We start from the raw sequence: 6,163 nt of genomic DNA, 5'->3' as shown, positions 1-6,163 counted from the left end.
TCTAATTAACATTTAACAATTTTCTTGATTATTTCCAAAAGTAGCCGCACTTAAACCTTTTAAAACTAGAATCCAAACTGAGTAGAACGGCTTATTTAAAAATAAGACCTTTTTCATGTCAAAATAAATGAGAAATGTAAATTATTAGGAATGGGAAATGGATCTTAAACAATTATAGGACTGTTTACCCTGGTGCTTAAAGTTTTAAAAGGAAAGGACATCAGTATGTGATAAATGGCTAAAATACAAGTTAGACCTTTTTAATAGGGAAGCGTGGAAAGTAAACTTGTGATGGTTTGTAAGGAATAAAGTATTAAATATTCTTAAGTCCTTTATTCTGTGTTTGCTCGATTCAAAAAGAACTTAGGACATTTGGTAACGCTCTATAAATCCAGTCAGGAGTCTTATTTGAATTTAACCCTTTTACCAAATTGTAGAGAATTGTTTCCGTTTTCAGAATATAAACAATAGTAATATACGTTACAAGAGCGGTATGTTGACGTTTTCATGGTCGAGGAAAAGATTGAAAAAGCGAAACGTAGATGAGATTTTTTTAATTTCCGAGAACATGAAAACAAACATACCGCTCGTGTATCGTACATTATTTTGTGCGAAGATCCTTTATTACATACCTGAAAGACGAATTTCTAATTAGTTGCAATGAAATCTACATGTTGGTTTCTGTTTAATGACGGCAACTTCGGAACACTAAAATATCTTTCTTCAACATTGTTGCTATAAAATGTTTTCTGTGTTTACTATACTCCAGCAGGCCGTGATATAGTCTGTCTTTTTTTTCCCCCAGTCTATAAATGCGAACTTAAAACAAACGGTAAGGTTATGTAATGATTTAATTTCATTTTAGTATTTTAACAATATTATTTATATAACATATTGCAGTAATAACATCGGCATCTGGAATCTCGTTGATTTTTTCACGGCTTCCTTAATGTTACTTGTATCAGGAATGCAATAAGTTTCGTGGAGTAGTAGACTTTACTTAATCTTTGCAAATATTTAAAAACAACAATTAACATTGCAATTTAGGTGAAATTGCAGTGGTAAGTTTCCAATTTATAATTATTAAAATGTTAAACGTCTCTAAAAATAATATGTTAAAAGCCTAAAGCAGTAAAATGAATGTCGCGCTTAAGCGGTAAGAAGAGGGAAATTGTTATGTGTGTTACGTTGGGAATATTTTGAATGTGGTATTTCACACTTATCGCGTATTGGTTTTGTGCGGAAAACAAGCAAATACGCACGATCTCGCACAAATCTCATTTTCACAAAAAATTGAGTTAAGACCCTTTTCATCCCGGCTACAGAATTACAGATATTTAAGGGAAAAAAAACTAAATAAGTTAAACAATATTTTAAAGCAAATTTCAGTAAGAAGCAACTATTAAATGAGGTATATTCTATAAAACTAGGTCTGTAATATCTACTAGAAAAATTCATTCATCCAGCTCTTATAATTCTTAAAAAAATTGCATCTGAACAAAAGAAATTTACTAAAGATGTTATTAATTGGTTCAACAGAATAACACCTGTTATAGTGACAATTAATATTTGAGGAGAAAAATTCGCTCCGGCGCCGGTGATCGAACCCGGGTCCTTGGTTCTACGTACCAAGCGCTCTGATCACTGAGCTACGCCGAATTCAATCCACAGCACCGGACCGAACTCTCCTCCTACAGCGTTTCCCTCTTGTGGCCTGACTCCAAGTTGGGCACATACGTTGACGTTTTTATTTCAAGTCAACTGCCATTATACAAGGAGCGCACTAAGCTGAGTGACTAATGGCCGGGATTCCGCAGTAAAGTGCACAGCAATCTGTACAGAATCATGTACTGCTACCTAGACGAATTTACTAAAGATGTTATTAATTGGTCCAACAGAATAACATCTGTTATAGTGACAATTAATATTTGGCAGTTGACGCGATAATGGCTGAACCGATTTATATGAAAATAGGAATATAAATTAAGTTCGTTGTAACTTAGATTTTAGGCTATATGGCATTCAAAATACTTTATTTAAAAGGCGGGTTACAAGGGGGCCTGAAGTAAATAAATCGAAATATCTCGCTTATTATTGATTTTCATGAAAAATGGTACATAACAAACGTTTCTTTAAAAATAATTTCCGAAAAGTTTTATTCTACACAAAATTTTGATAGGACTGATATTTAATGAGATAAATGAGCTTTAAAATTACAATAACAACGCCATCTAAGGCGCTGTACTGAAATAAAAACAAATGACTTCGTCTATAAGGGGCCTTGGACGACAACAACAACAACCGAAAGCTATTAAATATAGCCTACAGAGAATGTTTCTGTGTTTGTATGAAGTAATATCGGAAGCTAATTAATTGTTTAATTATTATTTCACCATTGGAAAGTGTAGTTTCTCTAGATGGACATAATTCTACAATGTTATTACAGTGACTTCTGAAACATATAGCAAGTAATATAAAGAATACACATTAAGACTAAATGATATGTCAATGTTCATTAAATCATGGTTGCATTTAGTAACAATTAAGAAACATGTTAAAGAAATTGTCATTGCACCAAACGATTGCTCTCTGGGCCAAAATGACCGCATTTTAATTATTTAAATGTAATTTAAATTAAGTAACATATTAAACGATTTATCCTTCTATCAAACACCAATGTTCCCTGGATCAAACGACCTATTTCAATTATGTAATTACTTTATATTTATTTCTAACGGGTACAGCGGAGCGCACGGGTACGGCTAGTAATAAATAATTTAGTTTGTTGAAGTTAGAGTAAGAGCTTTATATAAGTGTAATCTCGTATACAGTAGATATTACAATAAATATGATTGTACTTCATGTAGATTTTAACCCCCGATATGTCACTTTTAGGGGCAAGAACAACTGAAATATTTAGTTGTCATTCCGTGACACGTGTTATCTTCTGTTAATTACCCTGAGTTGGCTATAAAGCAACGATAACAAATCAACATTCCCATCCCTTGATAACACGCTTATCGCGCTTCCACTACATTGGGAGCTGCAAATTTAATCCTGCAATATGTTAGCATTGCAAATGAAAACGGAACAGATCTACAGGTGGTTTCCAATAACCGATGATGACCGGGCAATATGTACATGTCCAGTGTAGGCTGTACCAAATATAAATTAGGAGAGCAAGTGCCAACTGCACAAAAAATATACTCTACGTGATATCCACAGCATCAATATTCTGTGTATATGAACCAGCGTTTCAGATTAATCAATACGACTACTTCATTCTATTTCTTTTTTCCACCAATCAATTTCAAATCAATCATCTCGTAAAGTATAGTCACATTCAACTGTAAAACTGTGTAGGTCCTACATTTATCGTTCATTATCTTCCTGCTATTTCCATCAAGTTTATCTACATCAATCTCACTGGAGGTTTTGATTCATCTAGAGAAAATCATAACTCGAGTGGGATTTAATTGACTATTACAAGATTAGAAGTAAGTATACAAAGATTAGAAGAAATAAAGTACTCTAATGCAATAATAGTACATTATGCAACGAGCCTATAATGGTAGTAATTAAGACGGGAGTATGTTTATGAAACGCGTCCTAATTACCAATATAGGCAAGTTTCATACGACTTTTTATGCTCGACCGTATTTCTAAATTGAAATTATTCATAAGTATTCATTTTATTCTTATCTGACTGAGGAGCGGAACTGACCTTGTGCAATATCTAGTAAATTGTGAGATGTGCGCAGACGCGAAAGTATTGAATTTTCCGAGAAACAAATGTCATTGACCTTCATATAATTTAGAGAGTAAAATAAACATTAATCTTGATATAACCTTGAAATTGATTTAGACATTGAAAAACGAGATGACAAACTGAATTTATTTGAATAATATTTACAATTAACGCTAATTATTATAGTAACAGAACATAACCTTCTGCGACAGTATTGGATTTCCAGTCTCCTTGACTTTTCGCTAGTTGTGTTTCGATTGCATATCCGAGAATAATCGATACTTGCGCTTTCATATTGCTACAATAGTGTTTTCTGATTGGTGGAACACCTGAACTTTAATGAATAGGTGTACTTTAATGCGGTCCATTAAAGGGCTGCTACCAGGTGTATAATTACTACATTTCGGCATGGTCGAGCATAAAATATTAAAACACTTACAAAAGTTGTAATACATTTTTGTATCATCTCATCATTACAAAATATATTCCACTAGATTCTTCACTGAACTCTATGGACGATTACAAGTCAAGAAGGGTTTGTTGATTCAGTTTCATTTTTATTAAAACAATTGAATTGCACTTCTATTATCTCTTGGCCACGTGTTGGGCTTTTGTCGGAAAGGAGAGTTATTGCGTAACAACAGTCATCATAGAGTCCGTGGAGTTAACGCCTGTCTTCTTCGAACAAGGGTTGGGAAATTCATGAAGAGGTCCACTGCATTTCTGAAGACGACTCTCATAGAAGAGCGGATATAATAGCAATAAACAGGCAACAACAAAAGGCTATTATCATAGATCCAACTATACGCATGGAGAGAGATCTAAACCAAGCTCATCAGGTTGATCAGGAAAAGAGGGCCATTTACGAACATTGCATTCCCTACCTTAGTGCCAAGTATAACATCCCTCTCTTCAATTGGTCAGTGACAGGGTTATATTTTGGTGCTCGGAGTTCTTTACCAATATTTACATATAATTTTTTAAAACAATTATCAATATCATCTTTTGAAATTAAAAAAATCATCTCGCAAATTCTTAAAGATTCCCTGCAGATTATACAATTTCATTTATACCATTCAGAAAGCCTTAATTAAGGATATGCTGATTTTAATTAAAATCTTTTATTTATGAGTATAATTTTAAAGTCATCTTCTAAGATTTTATTTTATAATTGATAATCAGTGGTGCTTAATTATTAGATTTTATTTTTATGACAATACTCATATTTAATTAATTATATTTTTATATGCTATTAATTTCCGGATCCTCGTGGTCATCGTTAATTAAGGCCGGACGATTTCTCTCTCTCTCTCATGTATTAAACAATCTCTTATACGTCACTATCCATAATCTCATACACAGAATCCATGACATAACCCAAATTATATAAGAAACAGAGGATGGGAAGTACATGAGGAGAATCATTGTGAGTCTGAAGATGACTCTCATAGAAGAGTCGATATAATTTCCATCAATAGAAAAACCCAGAAAGCAATGGTTTTAGACACTACAGAGGACGGACACTGGAAAGTTTTCTTTTCTCAATCGTACTATCAGGGACTGGAATGCTTTACCTGCAGACTTACTAAAGGCTTTACCAATAACCAAAAATGTACTTAAAAATAGGCTTAAGGACTTTAATAATAGCCGGTAGTATATTATATACACTACTTAAAGGGTGTAATTGATATCTTGTTATTTGAAGTGTTCTATCAGTGAGGAAGTGTGTTGTGTCAGTGAAGTGTGTAGTGTCAGTGAAGTGTGTAGTGTCAGTGAAGTCTATTGTGTAAGTGAAGTGTGTTGGTGTCAGTGAAGTGGCTGTACAAAGTATTTGAACAGTGAAATGGTTAGAAGTGTTAGTGAAATCAGGTAGAATCAGTGCAATGAGTGAGTTGATAGCGAAATAAGTGTAGTGTCGAAAGGTACTTGTGCAGATATGAATCTGTCACAATCGAGGGTCTTAGTTCGAACTTTCGGTTAAGGTACAAATTAGATTTACTTGAAATGTTATTTTAAGTGACCATGCTTCATTTAATTTAGGATGCTCCTTGTTATTATTATTTTATTATTATTATTATTAGTATTATTAATTATTGTTTTTTATTGGTTGTGTTTATTATTGTCATTATTGAGTGCAATTAGTTATCACTACCACCCATTTGCAGTGTGATTAAATACATATACATACACTACGACTTACTTTGAGTGAGACACAAATCAGGCACTGCAGATAAATGCTGACAAGCGAGCTAATTAATATTATGTACCTTGCCTTCCATTTTTAGTAGATTATTTTACGACGCTGTACCAACATCTCAGGTCATTTAGCGTCGGAATGAAATGAAGGTGATAATGTCGGTGAAATGAGTCCGGGGTCCAGCACCGATAGTTACCCCGCATTTGCTCATATTGGGT

The 6,163-nt window shown here is 33.4% G+C and overlaps 1 long non-coding RNA gene across 1 annotated transcript; it reads left to right on the top strand.

The window, feature by feature from the left end:
- Positions 1-464: 464 nt before the first annotated feature.
- Positions 465-699, top strand: LOC138697092 (uncharacterized). The gene is made up of 2 exons (XR_011331513.1): positions 465-501; positions 548-699. It is a non-coding gene; the product is annotated as an uncharacterized lncRNA (long non-coding RNA).
- The last annotated feature ends 5,464 nt before the right edge of the window (positions 700-6,163 follow it).

Source organism: Periplaneta americana, chromosome 3, assembly GCF_040183065.1.
Source record: "Periplaneta americana isolate PAMFEO1 chromosome 3, P.americana_PAMFEO1_priV1, whole genome shotgun sequence".
NCBI classification, from domain to species: Eukaryota; Metazoa; Arthropoda; class Insecta; order Blattodea; family Blattidae; genus Periplaneta; species Periplaneta americana.
The sequence above is the reverse complement of the archived record's forward strand: the minus strand, read 5'-3'. Positions and strand labels throughout refer to the sequence as shown.